At 39.9% G+C, this 21817-nt stretch overlaps 1 long non-coding RNA gene across 1 annotated transcript in view; it reads right to left on the bottom strand.

The window, feature by feature from the left end:
* The window catches only part of LOC129528069 (uncharacterized), a 166452-nt gene extending 152470 nt beyond the window's left edge, over positions 1–13982 (bottom strand). The window contains exon 1 of the long non-coding RNA XR_008673255.2: positions 13898–13982. This is a non-coding gene — a long non-coding RNA (uncharacterized lncRNA). The remainder of the gene's footprint in view (positions 1–13897) is intronic.
* Between the last annotated feature and the right edge of the window lie 7835 nt (positions 13983–21817).

The raw sequence follows: 21817 nt of genomic DNA, 5'->3' as shown, positions 1-21817 counted from the left end.
GCTGCTGTGGTAGGCAGAGCAATGGCCCTGCAAAGATGCTCATGTCCTAATCCCTGGAACCTGTGAATATGTTCTTTACGTGGCAAAAGGAACTTTGCAGAGGTGATTAAGGATCATGAGATTGGGAGATTACCCTGGGTGATTCAGGTGGGTTCACTGTAATCACAAGGTCCTTATGAGGGAGATGGGTCAGAAGCAGGAACTGGAAGATGAAATATTGGTGGCTTAGAAGATAGAGGGGCTGTGAGCAAAGGAATGCAGAGGGCTTCTAGAAGCTGGAAAAGACAAGGGACAGATGCTCCCCTAGAGCCTTCAGAAGGTGTGCACACCTGGTAACACCTTGATTTTACCCAGGTGAAACCCATTTCAGACTTCTTACCTCCAGAACTGTAATATAATAAATTTGTATTGTTTTAAGGCACTAAGTTTGTGGTAATTTGTTGCAGAACCAAAGGAAACTAATGCAGCCACTAAATTTTATATTTTCAGCTTAATATTTGTTTTGAAGTAATGATGTCTATATAGGGTTGCCAAACATAAAAAATAGAAATGTCAGGCACTCAGTTCAAATTTCAGATAAGCAGCCTGGGTGTGGTGGCTTATGTCTGTAATCCCAGCACTTTGGGAGGCCAAGGCAGGAGAATTGCTTAAGGCCAGGAGTTTGAGACCAGCCTGTGTAATACAGTGAGACCCTACCTCTACAAAAAATAAAAATTAGCTGGGCATGGTGGCGCATGCCTGTACTCCCAGCTACTCAAGTGGCTGAGGCAGGAGAATGGTTTGAGCCCAGAAGGCTGGGTCATGATCAGGCCACTGCACTCTATCCTAGGTTATAGAGTGAGACTCTGTCTCTAAAAAGTAAAAGAAAAAAATAAATAGAATAAATAAATTTGAGATAAGTAAGAAATATTTACTATGGACTAGGCAATATTTGCAACATACTAAAACTGTAATCATTATTAAACCTATAGTTCATTTAACTGAGCATCCTGTATTTTATCTTGCAACTTCGGGTCTGTAAATCAACCATCTTCTGGGGAAAGAATACTTTTCTGTCTTAAGCCTACTTTTTTCAAGTTTTGAGATTTCAATTCACCTAGAACTATCATGTGAATATTTAAAAAGCCAAACTTCATCTTACCTAGTTACTATAGGCTTGGGTTGTATGTTTTTTCCATGTTTTAATAATAAATTTCCAATTATATCCACATGGAAAACACCTGGTGCCTAACACCTGATCCTTTGATCATGGCCTATCTCTTGGCCTTCCAGGAAAACACTTTCTGGTGTGAAGTGCACATGGGAGAGGGAAACTAGAACTGAAATGCATGAAGAACCGACTGGTTTTGTAACTTACAAGAATATAGTGTGCTCTCTGTGTTTTCATTACAAGGCATGTCTCTATTTGGATGTCTCAAACCTCAAACAGATTCAAAATTTAGCTTATCATCTGTTTCCTACCTTTCCCATATCTACCTCCTTTTCTCCCTATTTTAGGGAATGACATCGCCATCTACCAATTTACCCAAGCTGTTCTGCCTTCCCTGTCTTGCCTTACTCCTGCCTTTAGCCATGAGAAGAACATGCTACTGGTCCAAGAATGATGAGATACATAAACAGCAGATCCATATCCAACCTGTAGCACAGAGCCAAGCCCAGCCTGGATCAGACAACCCCTCTCAGCCTACCTGTCAACGTGGAATACAGAAAAGTCAGTGTGACATGCCACTGACATTTTGTGGTTGTTTGCTGGGAAGCAGAAGCTAAAACATTCTCTAAATCAGATTTAATCTTCCTTCCCTCTGAGTCAGGAAAAGTCAAACTGAGTCATTATTGCTATTACCTTTGCAAAGCTCTTAGGAGTTTTATATGTCATGTCCAGAGCATTAGGGAAGTCCCTTTGGTGATCAGTCTACATATGTCACTGCTGGTAAATAATTTTTCATGAAAGCATGGTCCCCCAATGGCAGATGACTTCACTGCTCCAATGCCAAATTTGTATACTAGAATCTTTTTTAAGGTTGAAAGCCTGACTCCCAGGGTCTGGCTTCCCTAGGAATGGCAGAGATAGGCTAGCTATTCTCTAATCCCATTCTTCTTCTTCCTGGACACAAAGACTATTCTCCACAGCCTCTGTTAGAGTTACATGTAACCATATGTATTAGGGTTCTCCAGAGAAACAGACCAATAGAAGACTATACCTAAGGAGATTTATTGTAAGGAATTGACTCACATAATTATGAAGACTGGTAGGCCAACAAACTGCTGTAGAACCAGGAAGAGTCAACATCCCAGGTCAAAAACCACAAGGCTGGGAGAGCCAATGTTTCAGTTCAAAGGCTGGCAGGCAGGAGAATTCTCTCTCAGTAAGGGGAAGGTCAGTCATTCATTCTATTCAGGCCTTCAGCTGACTGAAAGACACACACACACACACACACACACACACACACACACACACACACACTCTATGGAGGACAATCTGCTTTACTAAGTCTACCCACTTAAATGTTAATCTCATCCAAACCATCTTCATAGAAACATCTAGAATGATGTTTGACCAGATACCTAGGCATCCTGTGGCCCAGTCAAGTTGACACATAAAATTAATCATCATACCATATAACTGAATTCCAGCCAATGCAATGTAGGTAAAAGTGAGACATAGCAGCTTCAGGCTTGGCTGGTAGAAATCCCCATATGACCCTCTATGCTCTTAACCCACCTACTGGCTGGATGCAGGTGGGTATGCTGCTTTGTTAGGTATGTGTTGAAGACAGTACATCCATGGGATGGAAAGAGCCTAAAGCCCCCAAATCACCACTTTCTGGACATCTTAGATGCTAAGAACAAACTCCTATGATGATGTTCGACTCATTTTACATTAAGAGTTTGTTACAGCAGCTAGCATTATCTTAACTAACATGCCAGGAATCATGACTTCATCTTTTAATTTTTCTCTTGCTGCACCATCTTGAGTTTTTCCACATTAATTCTGTTTTCTACTTTTTGTTTAATTACATGCCTGAGGTATATTCCTGTAGTATCTCTCCTTTATCTCAGTAGTTCCCAATCCAGAAAAAAAAATGCTTTAGCTGAAAATCCATAAATTTCACTCTGTAGTTACTGTTGGTGTAATGTGTACAATTTCATATATGCCCTGATACTAAGCCACCCAGTCTTACTCTATGTAGCATTCACACATGATCTTGTTTATCTTTATTGTTTTTGCTTCCTTGCAAATATTGTGGAATTTTGTGGAACCTCAACAATATTTTCTATCTATTGGTATATGTTTATGGAAATCCAAAGGATGCACTACCCTTCTAAAAATAAATACCTGTTTTTTTATTTAAATTTTAGATTTAAGGGGTACATTGTTATAAGGATATATTGCATGATGCTGAGCTTTGGGCCTCTATTGATCCCATCACCAAGATAGTAAACATAGTACACAATAGGAAGTTTTTCAGCCCTTGCTCCACCCCTCTTGTTTTGGAATCCTCAGTGTCTATTGTTTCCATCTGTATGTCCATGTATATAAACATTTATTTTTAACAATACACTTAGTCACTTTTTATAAAACAGCATTGAATGGGTTATAAGAACAATTGTTTCCAGCCCCACTTTCCTCATCCCTTGGTTCATCTCCCCTTCAAACTACTTGTAACTTTTTCTAAGTTTTATAGTAATTATCTCAAATAAACATGCCTACACTTCTATTCCATGATTTATCAGTTTTAGACACTATCTGTATTTCTGTTATAAGGATGTGATCTTTTTGTTTTTTACATCAAGCCCAAACTCCTTTTGCCATGTATCCAATGTAATTTTATCATTTGTGTTTATGTTGTTATTTTACTTATACGTCGTTCACCTAAAAGCCAAGAAGTTTATTATGATTACACATACTTTCTTATAGAGCTGTTTTTGAGAAGGCCTTTTGTGTCTTGTAATATGTTCCTGAGAATAATGCTCAATTTTCTCAAATGTTTCATCATATCAGATATTCGAACCTGCTCCTTTTCTGAAAAATACCTCTCAAGAGCACTCCATTTTCCTGCTCTTGTCTGGGTTGAAAGGCTGATGCCTACCCAACTGCTACAAACTTCAGCACACATCCCTGGAACAGGCTCTCTGACCTTCCTGATGTGGTAACCTTGGCAAGCAGATAGCACAGTTAAGCGGAATGTCTTCTCTGCCAAGCAGTAGGTAAGAACAACCCCATTCCACATCTTCCTGATGAAGACTGAGTACTCCCTGATTTTTAAGAAATAGTTCCTGTTGGGAAAGATTCAGTGGAAGAAATAAACTGCTAAATGGCTATAAAAATAATTCCTAAGAATGTGCAAGCAATTTTGAAAGGAATGATCAGAGAACAAAAATCTTTGGGGAAAATATTAGATTGCATGTTACCAAATCACTGGTTGCCATCTATTTCTGTATATTCAACACAATCTATATATGTTGATATACCAAAGACTACCCACTGATCATTAAATAAGGTCTTTCTGAAAAGAAGACTGCCATTCCTAGTCACTCTCGTAGCTAAGCGTTTCCATGTGTCTGACTCTAGCCAATTGAATAAGGGAAGAAGTGATATATGCCACTTCTAGCATTGGCCAGAAAAGCTTCCATGATATCTTCCATGTTCTTTTCTGTTTCTAGCTGGATGGGAATGAATACAGCCCTCAGGGGAGCCTTGGAAGTCAAGTGATAAAGTGGTTGAAGTCATAAGATGGGAAAAAGCCAAGTACCTGGGTCGCAGTTTCAAAAAATTTTGTTTGACCAGTAGGATGACCAAGTTGTCCTGGTTTACCCAGAACTTCTCCAGTCTTAACACTGAAAATCTTGTATTCCAGGATCCCCCTCCATTCTGGGCAACCCAGGATGGTTGGTTACTTCATCTACCAGGAATTGCAATAGTGTGTTCATAAGCTAGAAATAAGTTTTATTATAAGCCGCTGAGATTTGGGGACTCATTTGTTACAGCAGCTAGTGTTCCTTTGACTAGTACCAACATGTCCGCATGTAGGGCAGTGTTTCACATTTAGCAATTTGAAACAAAGGAAAGAAGATATGTAACATACTTATGAGATTTCATGTCTGAAATGTTGATGCACTTTGTGTTTTTGCTGAATCATGATTCTGATGTTGTGCCAACACAGGGTGTTCATGAGTTAGAGTCTTAACTAGGACTTTGAATTTATTCTAATAGCTGTTCTGTATTTATAGAAAATCAGTTATATATATACTTTTAAACCTCAACCTGATATCTACTCTATTTTTCATATCTAGGATATATTAATATTCCAAGTATCTTTTCTCCCCCTCCCAACATATACATAAATATGTGCACAGTCACATGCATACATACGGCTGTAAACATATAGTATCTGGGGTGTCTGTTCATCCTAGCTGCTTCTTATCTATTCACAAAATGCAAATGCTTGAGCCTATACCTGTGGCAACAGCAGGTTTTCTACAAAGCCAGTCCATCACCCTCTAGGCTCCTATCTCCAGAGATTCCACAAATGCTTAAAAGAGTGTGAAAGACAGAAATCAGTCCTTCTTAGATCTCTCTTGATATACGCAATGATGGCAGAGGGTCACCGGTTTTTATTAGAAATTAGCCTTTGTGAATCACATCTTAAAATTTAGAAAGCCATGCAAAGCCCCCAACCCTGATAAAAGCCACAGCCATTGGAATAGCATAGTCATCTACAGAAGCCAATCTCTTTATGGTAGGCTACCCACAGCCCAGTGTTACGCTCAGTGGAGGGGCTCCCAGCCAAGCTGGCCAGGATCCTATGTTGAAAGTTCTTTATTTCCAGTTTCCCTATAAAGTTGTGGAAACTCTGGCTGTGGTAGATCTAGGATATATGACAGCAATGGAGTTGCCTTTTCATAACACATAAGGCAATCCAGCATGGATGGAAGATGCCGGAAAGAAAAATATTTTACTCACCAGCAAAGCTGTTCACATATTTTGAGTCTAGAGCCCAATGGTAAAGACAGAATCCTATGCCTCAGCTGCTGCTGTGAGTACCAGGACAGAGCTCTCTTCCCATGATGCTTTAGGAAAAGAATATCTCCAGCATTATGGACTTTTCTCATTATTGGATCTGAGTACTCACTCTTGATATAGCCCCTATCAATGAGTTCACTTAGACAGTTCACCTACACAGTCACATGCCTGAACATAACACTCCAGGAGAACTGGTTGGCATTAGATGTAACGTTTGCTACCCCTCAGAGTTGAACTACCAAATTTTAATAAATCCTCAAAACACAAGAGCCCTCAGAACTAAGGGAGCTATGCTCAGCGATTCCAAGGTGACTTCTGTCCTGCCCTACTCTAGTGGAGACCTCTAGTCCCACCACCTACAACTACATATAGAGAATATAGAAACATGAACATGATCTGTCTGCTTGGACATAAAACATATGAGAAGTGTTGAGAATGCATGATGATTATTAGAAAAGGCACTGTTTGTTTTGTATATGGGTTCTTGGTTTGTATGAAGCACCTCAACCTTTCGTGAAAGTGAAAATTCAAGACAAACAGTTCCACTGAGACATCTACCTACTTTTGAGCAGGGTTGAAAGAACAACAGAATTGAATCACTCTAAGTGAAGAAGCAGAGTGTGTGAGGTCTAGGCAGAAGCAAGACAAGAGGAGTTCCGGAGGAGAAAAGTGTGTGACTCACTGGGCAGGCATCACATCTCTTATTCCTGATACCCTCTCACCCTAGGGTTGGGTGAGTCATTCCCAATGAGGAGATATACAAGCAACTCCCAGAAGAAGCCTCCATGAAATGACTCCTCAGGTCCCAGATGTCCTCCAGAGCAACAGAACCTATGAGTGGCTAAGGTCAACAGAAAGCAACAATGGACCCCAATAATCTGCAAGTGATGTTGAAGGTTCCTTAAGAAGGACAGATAGAAAAAGGCAGAAACAAGACTATCTTCAACCAAGTTGCATAGAAAAGTCTATAACTTCTGATATTCTTCAGACATTTGAGCTGAGTACCTGGAGGTGAAAGTCAAATAGAGGGAATCATTTGAAAGCATGAGCTCCAGAACCGCACAGACTGGGCTCAAATTCCAGCCCATCCCTTACCTCCTCTGTGCTCTGGGCAAGTTCCTTGATCTTCATGTAGAAGGAATCTTAATTCCTTCATCTGTAAAATGAGAATAATAGTTCCCAAACTCATAAGACCAATTTGGAGGGTTAAAAGATAGTACATTCAAATAACTTAGAGTTCATGACACATAGTAAGTCCTCATTACCTTATCAGCTACTATATCATCATCATCATCATCATGAGGCCACTATGTGCAATGGCATCTATTTCCCAGCTTTCTGGGCCAGGAAGTTTACACAGCTTAAAAGGAAACAAGATGCTCAAGCCTGTAATCCCAGCACTTTGGGAGGCCGAGGCAGGTGGATCACGAGGTGAGGAGATCGAGACCATCCTGGCTAACACGATGAAACCCCGTCTCTACTAAAAATACAAAAAATTAGCTGGGCTTGGTGGCAGGTGCCTGTAGTCCCAGCTACTTGAGAGGCTGAGGCAGGAAAATGGCATGAACCCCGGAGGTGGAGCTTGCAGTGAGCCGAGATCGCACCACGGCACTCCAGCCTGGGCAACAGAGCGAGACTCCGTCTCAAAAAAAAAAAAAAAAAGGAAACGAGATGAACTGATTGAGACCTAGAAGACGGCTCACAAACTCAGGTCATCCTTAGCATGGGCCTGTACAACCACAGCGCGAGGAAGACGTGAACACTTAGATTAGCAGCAATGGCAGGCAGGACATTCATCTCATTCACAGGCAATGTGTGACTGACACACAGGTGAGTCAATGTGTGTGGCAGGAGGGAACAAAATGAGTTGTGATACAAATGGAGAAGTGGAGGGGGGAAGGGTAGACAGCAAAACAAGAGGCAGGCAAGAAGTAGAAAGGAACACAGAAACTCATCTGGGCTCTGGACTCAACTGTGATATTCCACTGATATTTTTAACATATAGTTAGTCCTCATTCCCTATCAGCGACTATATATCATCATCATCATCCATTGACTTCCAGAATTTTCCTCCTGTGACTCCTTCCCAGGGTCCTATTAAATATTTTCATAACTACTTTGCTGTTAGACTCATCCTAAATACAAGGCAAGTCAATAACTCTACCCATTCTTTGTGTGATATATGTATTGTAATAAGGAATGTTATTAAAGGAATAACATCCTTCATGACCCAGAGACTTTCCCCAGCATCTACAAATTACACCACACTCTATGAGTTCCTGCAAGAGTCTTGTTTGGCAAAACAAAAATCACAGGATACAAGATCATTTGTAATTTTTAAATCATCTTCCTCTTCAGTAATAAAGTACAAGATGTTCCTCAATGTGCTGACATCCTCTAGATGACCATGGAGATCATGGAAGGAGTGGAAGAGGGAGCTTGAATTTTCCACAAAATTAAAATTCATTAAAATTCATTAAGGTTGTTAAGCTAAGAAATCATACAGGGATAAGGGATGCCTTCTTGATGGAAGTCCTTGTTTCAAATATTCAATAAAATGCTAACCTTATTTTCCCTATGCTTTATGAAATTTTTTTTACAATTTGATTTAAAAAAAAGAAAAAACAGAAAGTGTAAGTTATCTAAGTACAGATGAGGGGAATGGCTTTTTCCTTCATATTTGCCTTCATGAATAGGTGGCTATATGTTTTTGTTATCGTCCTATAAGAAGTGAATTATATATGTCTCTGAGCTGTTACTCTAAAAGAAAAAAAACATTCTTCAAGTGTAGGGCCAAAGACACTAACAGTTTTCACCACCAACAACCCAACCACTGATTTATTTAATATAATTAAGGCTTCAATTACCCAGTAAGAGCCAAAGAACATTTGCTTTCCTCTAAAATGCCTCTTCTATGATCCCAAGAGGTCCACAGGGTCTCCCAGAAATATGTTTTTTCTCCATAGCCAAGCATTTTGCCACATGTGTTTGTTATGATTGGCTGAGCCTGTGGTGACCACTATTTAATTAGGGCAAGATTGAACCTCCTCAGAGAAGATGTGTCTCATGTTTTCAAGATCTGGCCATCTGAGAGTGCCCTCACACATACAAACCAAGGAAGCCACAATTCTTTTAGTGAAACAGATTTCTCTTCATGTAAGGAGTGGACAATGTTAATATTCTCAAGTAATATATTGGTACAAATAATTTCAAAACTCAGGACATCTGTTTTTGAAAATGAAAAAATGTATTTTTTACTATTATATTTCTGTGTATTTTCAGATGACAAGATTTCATCATGGGTACATTTAACTATGACTTCTAGTTCAAGACATTTGATAAAAATGTGTCAAATTAAGTAACTCATAATTTTCATCCTAATGTGAATTCCCTCCAGGCATATTTTTATAATTGTCTCCATTTAAAAAAAGTTTCCTCAGAATTGTTTTCTTTGCCTTGCATTCTATTTTATACCTTTTCATAAATGAGGAAGGTATATTGTATGCCCTCCTCCTGTAATTCTTGTGTTATATGTAGCAGAATTATAACAAAACTATCATCCTCAAAATTACACTAGAAGTATTTTTTGCCATGAATAATAATTACTATACATTATATAATAATATAGTGCTTCCTCTGAGACAGGCACTATTTGTTTTTTTGTTTTGGGATATGGGGTCTGTCACCCAGATTGGAGTGCAGTGGCACTATTATGGCTTACTACAGCCTTGAACTCATGGGCTCAAGTGATCCTCCCACCTCAGCCTCTCTCCCAAGTAGCTGGGACTACAAGTGTGCACCATCATGCCTAGCTAATTTGGTGGGGTTTTTTTGTTTGTTTTGGTAGATGGGTCAAGTGTGGGTCTCATTATGTCGGCACAGGTTGGTTTTGAACTCCTGGAGTCAAGTGACCTACCTGCTTCAGCCTCCCAAAGTGCTGGGATTACACACATGAGCCACCATGTCCTACTCTGGCACTATTCTAAGTGCTTTTTATCAGTTTATTTAATACTCAAAAGAGCCCTGTGGAAAGGCTACTACAATGATCTCCCCTTTTCAGATGGGGGGCTTGAGGCACAGAGGAGTTACATAACAACACACACCAGTCACACAGCTAATAAGCAGCAGAGCCAGTTTTCAAACACAGTAGCACTCAGGGACCCATTCTCTTATCACCAAGCTGGGCTACCTGTCTGAACTTGTATCACTTTACACTATTGCCACAAAGAGATTTCAAAAAATACCAAAATGATCTTGTCACATCTCTGTGGACAGACCTCCGATACCTCCCACTGTTCCAAATGTCCATGCCTTATACATTTTACACATTTACCTAATTGTATGGAATTTATGTTTGTATAACTCCACATAATAAATTTTTTTATTTTTGTGAACTATAATACGACTTGTTAGGTGTTTGTGCAATAAAAGAGCAGAAGGACCGTGCTAAAGGACCAGTCAGATCCTGCTAGCTGGACCCCACAGTGAGGTGAGCAGCTACACGGGAACAACCATGGGAATAAGGGAGTTGAGTCAGGTTCCACAGAGAAGCAAATACATTTATTCTAAAGGCCAAATGAATTATTTGGTTGGAAAAAATTAAGAAAATGCTATAATGGTGTAATATTGGGTACCTCAATGTACTTAACAATTGCCCCTCTCTCACGCACTGGAAAACCTGGAAAGAATGTTAGAAATTAAATATTCTACACCCTCAGTTTACAGACAAAGAAATACAGGCCCATAGAGATGAAGTGACTTGTCTAGTTTCATCCACTCCCTAGAAGCAAGGCCAGGTCTAGCATCCCTTTCTCCTGACCTCCTTCCAGTTCTCTTTCTCTGGTTATCACACAAGTACTTTTCAATCTGTTCTGCCCATCTGAAACTGTACCTCTTGTTTTCCTGCTTAACTTCAACTAAATGAGATTCGGTTTCATCAAGCATCTACCACCACCTGAGGCTTTTAAAACTGGAATTTAGGGAGGGGTCATCAGTATTTTTTGTTTTTTTACATTTTTAAAGAAAATTTCAAGCATATTCAGAAGTAGAATATAGTTTAACATTTAATTGTAAAGGATCATCCCATTTCCTGAACTATTAACTCTTGGGCAGTCTTGCTTTATCTCTACCCCAGCTTACTCCTTCTCCTACTTTCAGATGATTTTAAGCAAATTCCAGACATCATATTATTTCATCTGTAAATAGTATGAATCTCTAAAAAGTACGGTCTGTTAAAAAACTAAACCACAATATCATTATCACACCTAAAAATATTAACCTTAATTTCTTAATATTCCAAGATGTCCAATCAGTGTTCAAATTTCCCTGATTAGCTAATTTTTTAGGGAAAGATCTAAATAAGGTCTATACCTTGTGATTGGTGGATATATTTTTTCAGGTGCTTTTAATTTATAGGTTCTCCCATTATCATTCTTTTAATTCTTTTTTGAAAAAACCAGGTGGTTGTCCTGCAGAGTTTCCTAGTCTGGATTTTGCTGACTACATCCCTATGATATTCAACATGTTTCTCTGTCCCCTATATTTCCTTTCTATACATCAGAAATTAGATAAATAACTTGATTTAGATTAAACTTTAAGCCTCTACAAGAATATTTCATAGGTGATGGTGCATATATGTCTGGATATCTCTTTGTGTGACGCTAGCTACTAATAACCGTTACCTAGATCTACTAATTCACCTGGGCTGGCAAAATGGTAAGATGCTAATTATCTAGTTTCTTCCACAATCATTAGCTGGGATACTTTTATAAAGAAACATTTCTCTTTATTAACTGTGCGGTTACCTTGAGGAATATTTCATACAGAAAGGGCAATATAAGTAGATAAATACTCCTTTCCCTTTATTCGCTCCCTTCAAATAAAATTATTCTGCAAACTACTTCTAAAGGTGATCTTTAAGTTTTGTTTTGTCTTTTGGTATTATGAGCTTCAGGACATAAACATTTTATGTGCTTTAATATATTGCAACTATAATTCTATTGATAGATTGCACCATTTTGGACAGATGTACCATCTTCAGGTCGGTTTGGGCTTCTTTTTGATATGACCCTAGTAGTATTTGATAGTAGTACTATCTTGCTTTCCAAAGTCATAAGACATCTTATCTTGTACATTTTCTGCCCCAGAGCTGGAATCAACCATTTTTCAAGAAACTTTGGTAACTTTTAAAGGAAAAGTAAATTTAGAAGCCTTTTAGCACTAGAGGTGTTCAATATTACTGTGTTAGTTACTCTTTCAGGACTTTTCAGTGAACAGAACTACATGACACTTCTCTTTAACATAAAGCACATCATGAATTTATAATTTTAACTCCAGTCAAGTTAGGACTACAAGGTATTTCACTTAAATCTTATGTTTTATTATTCCATTGAAAGAAAAATTCTCATTCTAATCAATACCAAAATATATAACCCATTAAGTTTATCCCACAATTACATACACCCCCATCTATAACAATACCAACATGACCAACAATAGATTATTGAATTTTTTTTTTTTTTTTGGTGACAGAGTTTGTATCACCCAGGCTGGAGTGTGGTGGCATGATCTCGGCTCACTGCAACCTCGGCCTCCTGGGTTCAAGCAATTCTAGTGCCTCAGCCTCCTGAGTAGCTGCGATTACAGACGTGCACCATCACACCTGACTAATTTTTGTATTTTTAGTAGAGACAGGGTTTCACCATGTTGGCCAAGTTTGTCTCAAACACCTGGCCTCAAGTGATCTGCCCATCTTGGCCTCCTAAAGTGCTAGGATTACAGGCATGGGCCACTGTACCTGGCCGATTACTGAATATGTTTTAAGATATCCTTGCAATTATTTTTGTTCTCAGAGTATATCACACAGTGTATCCACAGACAAACTGCTGTGCTACGAAGTTATCTGAAATATTCTTTCCCAGTTTGGTTATACCACTTACTCAATATACAATATTCAATTGTTTTAATTTGCTTTCATATTTAGGAATTTTTAATTTATGTTAATAAGTATATAAAATATTTATGTCTAAGTGTAAATCTACTCAACAAAGTAGTCACATAAATTAAGTGTTAACGTAATATATACACCACATATATAGACTACATATAAATCATATATGTTTTCATAGTTCATTTTTGGGAAAAAAATAAGCAAAAATGAGAAAGTACACGCAAAAATAGCTTAAAGAAGACAGGAAGTTTTCTCTCATGTAAAAGTGCATAAATGACCTGGCACAGTTACTCTGTTCCACAGAGTCCTCAGGGAACCAGCTTTTTCAAGCTCATTGCTGTGACATTCTACTACGGGGAGTTCTTATGCTCATGGCCTAAGATGGTATTATCCATGTTCCAAGCAGCAAAGTAGATGAAAAATTGAAGTGTCAAAGAGTACACATCAACAACCTCTTAAAGATTTCTGTGCAAATGCTACATGACGCTTCAACATCTATCCCACTGACCAGAACAAGTACCATAGCCACACTCACTGCAAAGAGAAACGTATCTTTACTTTGACCATGTTCCAGCTTAAAAAATTAATGATTATGGAAAAACGAGAGAAAGCAAGTAGCAATTTCTATCACGGCTTCTCCTACCTCAAATGGTTATTGTATAGCTCAAATTTTCATAAACTGTAAATTATTGAATGTGAAATATTAACCGCTCTGCTTCTAATAAACACAAATTTAGAAAACTTAAATAAAGGCTTACTATAATTTTGATAAAGTTCTTCTTGAAAGTATGCCTTAAAAAAATCACTCCAATAATGAGAATTTCATAGAGAAGAACTTTCTTGTATTATTAGTCCATTTTCACACTGCTATAAAAATACTACCCGAGAGTGGGTAGTTTATAAAGGAAAAAAGTTTAACTTACTCACAGTTCCACATGGCCGGGGAAGCCTCAGGAAACTTGACATAATGGTGGAAGGTGAAAGGGAGGCAAGCACCTTCTTCACAAGTGGCAGGAGAGAGAAATGAACGCAGGAGGAAATACCAAACACTTATAAACCCATCAGATCTCGTGGGAACTCACTATCAAGAGAGCAGCATGGGGGAAACCCACTGCATGATTCAATCTCCTCCACCTGGTCTCTCCTTTGACAGGTGGGGATTATGGGGATTATAATTCAAGATGAGATTTGGGTGGGAATACAAAGCCAAACCATATCAATACGCTCCTGGGCCCTCCCAAATTTCATGTCCCTTTCACATTTCAGAAATCAATCATGCCATCCCAACAGCCCCCAAAGTCTTAATTCACTCCCGCATTAACCCCAAAGTCCAAGTACAAAGTCTCATCTGAGACAAGGCAAGTCCCTTCTATGTAGGAGCCTGTAAAATCAAAAGCAAGTTAGTTTCTTCCTAGATACAATGGGGACACAGGCATTGGGTAAATGTTACCATTCCAAATGGGAGAAATTAGCCAAAACAAAGGGGCTACAAGTCCCATGTAAGTCCAAAATCCGTCTGGGCAGTCATTAAATCTTAAAGTTCCAAAATATCCCTTTTGACTCCATGTCTCACATCCAGGTCACGTTGATGCAAGAGATGGGCTCCTACAGCTTTGGGCAGCTCCACCCTGTGGCTTTGCGGGGTACAGCTCCACTCCCCGCTGCTTTCACCGGCTGGCGTTGAGCGTCTGTGGCTTTTCCAGGCACACAGTGCAAGCTGTCTGTGGATCTACCAATCTGGGGTCTGGAGGACAGTGGCCCTCTTCTCACAGCTCCACTTGGCAGTGCCCCAGTGGGGCCTCTGTGTGGGGGTTCTGACCCCACATTTCCCTTCTGCACTGCCCTAGTGAGGCAAGAGAATAGGGTTTGAAGGAAGGGAACTTAAGGCCAATACTTGCTGAATCAAGGAAAAACACCAAGGTCTGGGGGCAGGGAATCTCGTTCCAATTTTTGCTGACTTCCCAAAGCTGGATCAAAAGGAAAACACCTGGGTCTGGCGGCAGGGAATCTAAAGCCAATTAACACAAACTTCCTAAGGCTAAACCAAAAGGAAAAACCCATCTCCCCACACCTGAGTAACAAAAGATCAAAGGCTACTCTCCCTACAGCCCTCCCCTTCCACCAAGTCTCAGATGGAAAGGGAAAGTGCCTTGGATTGGCCACAGGTGAAATTCATCTCAGCTTTTAATTAGCCACAGACCAAAGCCTTCATCCAGATAGGGGGAAGCTGACAAGAACCTCAGAGTACTTAAAGCCCAGAAAACTTTGTAACTGGGCCCTTGAGCTGCTTGATCAGGCCCGTTCCCATCCTGTGGAGTGCTTTCTCACTTTAGTAAATTCCTGTTTTTGCTGTTTCATTCCTGTGTTTCACTCCTTTGTTACTTCGTGCATTTTGTTCAATTCTTTGTTCAAAATGCCAAGGACCTGGACAACATGTTGTCAAGACCCTCCACAGGTAACACTAGCAGAGGTTCTCCATGAGGGCTCTACTCCTGCAGCAAACTTTGCCTGGTCATTCAGACAATTCCATACATCCTCTGAAATCTAGGTAGAGGTTCCAAAACCTTAATTCGTGACTTCTGGGCACTGGCAGGCCCAACACCACATGGAAGCTGTCAAGGCTTGGGGCTTGCACCCCCTGAAGCAATGGCCTGAGCTGTACGTTGGCCCTTTTTAGCCACAGTTGGAGCTGGCCACCAAGCTTGGATGCAGGGCACCAAGTCCTGAGGCTGCACAGAGCAGGGGGCCCTGGGCCTGGCCTACAAAATCATTTTTCCCTCCTAGGCCTTTGCACCTGTGATGGGAGGGGCTGCCACGAAGGTCTCTGACATGCCCTGGAGACATTTTCTCCATTGTCTTGATTCCTGGTTACTTATGCAAATTTCTGCAGCCAGCTTGAATTCTCCTTAGAAAATAGCTTTTCTTTTCTATGACATGATCAGGCTGCAAATTTTCCAAACTTTTACATTCTGTCACCTCTTGAACACTTTGCTGCTTAGAAATTTCTTCTGTGAGACACCCTCAATCATCTCTCTCAAGATCAAAGTTCCACAGATCTCTAGGGCAGAGCAAAATGCTGCCAGTTTCTTTGCTAAAACATAGTAAGGATGACCTTTACTCCAGTTCCCAAGAAGTTCCTCATCTCCATCTGAGACCACCTCAGCCTGGATTTCATTGACCATATCTCTATCAGGATTTTATTCATAGCCATTCAACAAGTATCTAGGAAGTTCCAAACTTTCCCACATTTTCCTATCTTCTTCTGAGCCCTCCAAACTGTTCCAACCTCTGACTGTTACCCAGTTCCAAAGTCGCTTCCACATTTTAGGGTATCTTTATAGCAGTACCCCACTCTCCATGATACCAATTAACTGTATTAGTCCATTTTCACAGTGCTATAAAGATACTATCTAAGACTGGGTAATTTATAAAGAAAAAAGGTTTGACTCATAGTTCCACATGGCTGGGGAGGCCTCAGGAAACTTACAATCATGACAAAAGGTGAAAGGGAGGCAGGCACCTTCTTCTCAAGGCAGCAGGAGAGAGAAATGAATGCAGGAGGAACTACCAAACATTTGTAAAACCTTCAGCTCTCATGAGAACTCACTCACTATCATGATAACAGCATGAAAGAAATGGCATCCATGATCCAATTATCTCCACCTGGTCTCTCCCTTGACATGTGGAGATTATGGGGATTATAATTCAAGATGAGATTTGGGTGGGGACACAAAGCCTAACCATATCATTTATTAAACCTAGAGCATATATGAACAAAAAGTTCAACAAATATTATATTCAATAGTGAAACGTTACAAGCATTCCTTTCAAATTCAGGAATATGTCAAGAATGCCACTATTATCACATCTATTTAACATTGTATTGTAAGTTCTGTTCAGCTCAAGAAGGCAATTAAAAGGAAAAAACTGTGTAAGGATTATAAAGAAGAAAACAAAAGACAGACATATCACCTGTTATTATTCACAGGTGATACGATAGCATAGAAAACCAGAAGGATATACAAACTAGAATTAATAAGAAAGTTTATCAGAGTTGCTAAATATGATATCGATAGGCAAAATTTCATGGAAATTCTATGCACTAGTCATAATAAGAACATTCTATTAAAAAAGTACTATGTGTGGTGGTGTGATAAAACATTTTAAATGGTCCATTTTCAAGGCATGATAAATCTAAGTACTGGCAGCCAGCCTGCAAATGTAACAAACCACATGGCTCATGCAGCTAGAAGATCACAATAAGTGAACAGAATGTAGAGTAGGGATCAGCCCATAAAAGGGGAGAAAGTTTTGTTGTCGGGAAATTGAAATTTCAGCATGGAAGGAGGCTGGGGTATAACCTTATAAGGGGGATAAAGAAACTTAGGAGACATCCGGGAAGATTGTAACCCCATAGTACTCAACCAGTGAGGAACTGGGGGAGGGACTTGCATGCTAGGAGATAAATTACCTGTTGTGACTGCCCTGGGTGTGCCTGCCTACCAACACCCAATCTTGCAAGACTGCTATTAAAAGTCTCACTTTCACTGTTCTTTGTGCCCCTAAGTCCATTCTTTGGGTTTGAACGGGTGAGCGTGTTTCTCACAATGGTATGCCATCTCTACCCTTTTTTGTCTTGCATTATAATTCTGGATATGGAGTATGTAAATATTTCTCCTTTGCCAGCTGGAATAATGTTAGAATTTTTCAGTATTGGACACTAGTGGGACACTGCAAGGCACAACAGAAGAAAGAGCTTCTCTTCCTGTTTTTGGTGTGCCTTCATTCTTTTCCTACAGTGTGGTTGTCAATGATGTGCAAAAGACTCAGTGGTCATCTTTCAACAAGTTTGGCTGGGCTCCAAGGAAGCCAATTCCTTGCCAGTGATGTGTGGCAGATGCAGGGTGGCACACTCACCAGCAAATCCCATTTGCACCTTAACAAATGGGTTCCTGTTTAAAAGATATCTTCAAATTTTAGCCAGATGAGAAAACACTTATTATATAATTTTATGTGAGGGAAAAAGAAAATTCTATAAACATTAATATCTCAATGTGTCTTAAAAGCCTTAAAAATTAATCTCCTTCAGTGCTAATTCATCTTTTAAGGATCTATTGGAAAGCATATAACATTCACTTTTAGATTTCTAGAAGAAATATATCAAATTATTAATAGTGATTATCTCTGGATACAAACATTACAGAGACCACCATTTCATTCTTTGCACTTTTCTGTACATTTCAAAATCTCACCTAATCAATAATGTATTAGTCCATTTTCACACTGCTGATAAAGACATACTTGAGACTGGGCAACTTACAAAACAAATTCGTTTAATTGAACTTACAGTTCCAAGTGGTTAGGGAATCCTCACAATCATGGTGGAAGGCAAGGAAGAGCAAGTCACATCTTACATGGATGGCAGCAGGCAAAGAGAGAGAGCTTGTGCAGAGGAATTCTTCTTTTTAAAACCATCAGATCTTGTGAGACTTATTCACTATCATGAGAACAGCAAGGGAAAGACTTGCCCCCATAATTCAATTACCTCCCATTGGGTCCTTCCCACAACAGATGTGAGTTCAAGATGAGATTTGGGTGGGGACACAGCCAAACCATATCATACTGCCCCTGGCCCCTCCCAAATCTCATGTCCTCATATTTCAAAACCAATCATGTCTTCCCAACAGTCCCCCAGTCTTAACTCATTGCAAAATTTACTCAAAAGTCAAGAGTCCAAAATCTTATCTGAGACAAGGCAAGTCCTTTTTGCCTATGAGCTTGTAAAATCAAAAGCAAGTTAGTTATTTCCCAGACACAATGGGGGTACAGGCATTGGATAAATACAGCCATTGCAAATGGGAGAAATTGGCCAAAACAAAGGGGCTACAGGCCCCATGCAAGTTCAAAATCCAGCAGGTCAGTCAAATCTTAAAACTCCAAAATTATCTCCTTTGACTCCATGTCTCACATCCAGGTCATGCTGATGCAAGAGCTGGGTTTCCATTGTTTTGGGCAGCTCCACTCCTGTGGCTTTGCAGAGTACAGCTGTCCCTCCTGGCTGCTTTCATGGGCTGGCATTGAGTGTCTGTGGCTTTTCCAGGAGCACAGTGCAAGCTGCTGGTGAATTTACCATTCTGAGGGCTGGAGGATGGCAGCCCTCTTCTCACAGCTCCACTAGGTTGTGCCCCAGTAGGGACTCTGTATGGGAGCGCCAAACCCACATTTCCCTTCTGCACTGCCCTAGCAGAGGTTCTCCATGAGGGTCCCACCCCTGCAGCAAACTTCTGCCTGGGCATCCAGGCATTTCCATACATCTTCTGAAATTTAGACGAAGGTTCCATAACCTCAATTCTTGACTTCTGTGCACCCTCAGGCTCAACGCCACGTGGAAGCTGCCAAGGCTTGGGTCTTCTACCCTCTGAAGCAACAGCCTGAGTTGTACTTTGGACCCTTTTAGTCATGGCTGGAGCAGCTGGGATGCAGGGCACCAAGTCCCTAGACTGCACACAGCAGAGGGACCCTGGGTTCAGCCCATGAAACCACTTTTTTCTCACAGGCCTCCAGGCCTGTGATGGGAGGGGCTGCTGTGAAGACCTCTGGCATGTCCTGGAGACATTTTCCCCATTGTCTTGGTGATTAACATTCAGCTCCTCGTTACTTATGCAAATTTCTGCAGCCAGCTAGGATTTCTCCTCAGAAAATGGGATTTTCTTTTTTATTGCATTGTTAGGCTGCAAATCTTTCAAACTCTTATGCTCTGTTTCCTTTTTAAAACTGAATGCCTTTAACAGCACCCAAGTCACATCCTGAATGCTTTGCTGCTTAGAAATTTCTTCCACCAGCTTCCCTAAATCATCTCTCTCAAGTTCAAAGTTCCACAAATCTCTAGGACAGGAGCAAAATGCTGCCAGTCTCTTTGCTAAAACATAACAAGCATCACCTTTTCTCCAGTTCCCAACAATTTCCTCATCTCCATATGACACCACCTCAGCCTGGATTTCATTGTTCATATCACTATCAGCATTTTGTTCAAAGCCATTTAACAAGTCTCTAGGAAGTTCGAAACTTTGACACATTATTCTGTCTTCTTCTGAGCCCTCCAAGCTGTTCTGACCTCTGCCTGTTATCCAGTTCCAAAGTTGCTTCCACATTTTTGGGTATCTTTTCAGCAGCAACACACTCCTGGTACAAATTTACAGTATTAGTCTGTTTTCATGCTGCTGATAAAGACATACCAGAGACTGGGCAATTTACAAAAGGAAGAGGTTTAATTGAACTTACAGTTCCACATGGTGGGGGGAGACTCACAATCATTGTGGAAAGCAAGGAGGAGCAAGTCACGTCTTACATGGATGGCAGCAGGCAGAGAGAGAGAGTTTGTGCAGGTGAATTCCTCTTTTCAAACCCATCAGATCTCATGAGACTTATTCACTATCATGAGAACAGCAAGGGAAAGACTTGCCCACATGATTCAATTACCTCCCGCCAGGTCCCTCCCCACAACACATGGGAATTCAAGATGAGATTTGGGTGGGGAACACAGCCAAACCACATCAAACAATAAGAAAACAATCCAATTTAAAAATGGGCCAAAGACCTTAACAGATACTTTACCAAAGAAGATATGCAGATAGCAAATAAGCATATGAAGAAATACTGTACATTATAGCTATCAGAGAAATGCAAATTAAAACAAGATAGCACTACACATCTATTAGAATGGCCAAAATTGACAACACCAGATGCGGACAAGGCCATAGAATAACAGGAACTCTCTTTCTTTGCTGGTGGGAATACAAAATGGTAGAGTCACTTTAAAAGACAGTATGAGAGTTTCTTTCAAAACTAAGCAATGAAAAGAAATGAAGTACCCAGCCATATAAAGAAGTAGAGGAACCCTGAAAGAAGTAATATTACTAAGTGAAATAAACCAATCTGAAAAGGTTACATAATGTATGATTCTAGCTATATGACATTCTGGAAAAGGCAAAACTATGGAGACAGTGAAAAGATTAGTGGTTGCCAGGGGTTACAGGAGAGGAAGGGATGATTAGGAGGAGCACAGACGATTCTTAAGGCAGTGAAACTCCTCTGTATGATACTGTAATGGTGGATACATGTGCAAACCCAAGATGAAACCGGAATGTAAATTGTGGACTCTCGGTGATAATGATGTATCAATGTTCATCAGTTGTAGCTAATGGTGGGGATTTGATATTGGTGGGGATGCTATGCATCTGTGGGGATGGGAGTGTAAGTATAGAAGAAGTCTCTGTACTTTCTTTACAATTTTGCTGGGAACCTAGAACTGCCCCTAAAAATAGTATATTGAAAGAAAATATCACCAAAGACAATGAATATTTTATACAAAAATATTTAAAATATTATTAAAGTTTTTATTAAATCATTCGATAAATATGCATTTAATACCTACTCTGTCGAGACTCTGTCTAGTCCTGAGGATTTGTTTATAATCAGGACTGAAAAGATCCCCACTCCCTCAGAGCTTACATTTAAGGAGAGCAGACAGAAAATAAACAAGAAAAGCCCTGCTGGTTTGAATGTGGGGCTGTGACAGGAAGACAGGATTCAAGATGATCTGAGCTACTGAGGCTATGATGTCATTTACTGAAGACGAAAGTGTTTAAGTGTGTCAAATGCATTGAGAGGGTATGGGGCAAGTAATACAGGTAAAATACATGTATGAAGGGAAAGTGTCAGAGGAACTGATATATGGCTAAAATACACTGTCAAAAGTCAACTCACCATTTATCTCCAAGCCATGAAAAAAGGAAAATGTTCATTATGAAATGTTTGGTTTAATGTGTTAAGCATTATTTACC

The sequence above is a fragment of the Gorilla gorilla genome, chromosome 1 (genome assembly GCF_029281585.2).
Source record: "Gorilla gorilla gorilla isolate KB3781 chromosome 1, NHGRI_mGorGor1-v2.1_pri, whole genome shotgun sequence".
NCBI classification, from domain to species: domain Eukaryota; kingdom Metazoa; phylum Chordata; class Mammalia; order Primates; family Hominidae; genus Gorilla; species Gorilla gorilla.
This window is presented reverse-complemented; position numbering and strand designations above follow the sequence as displayed.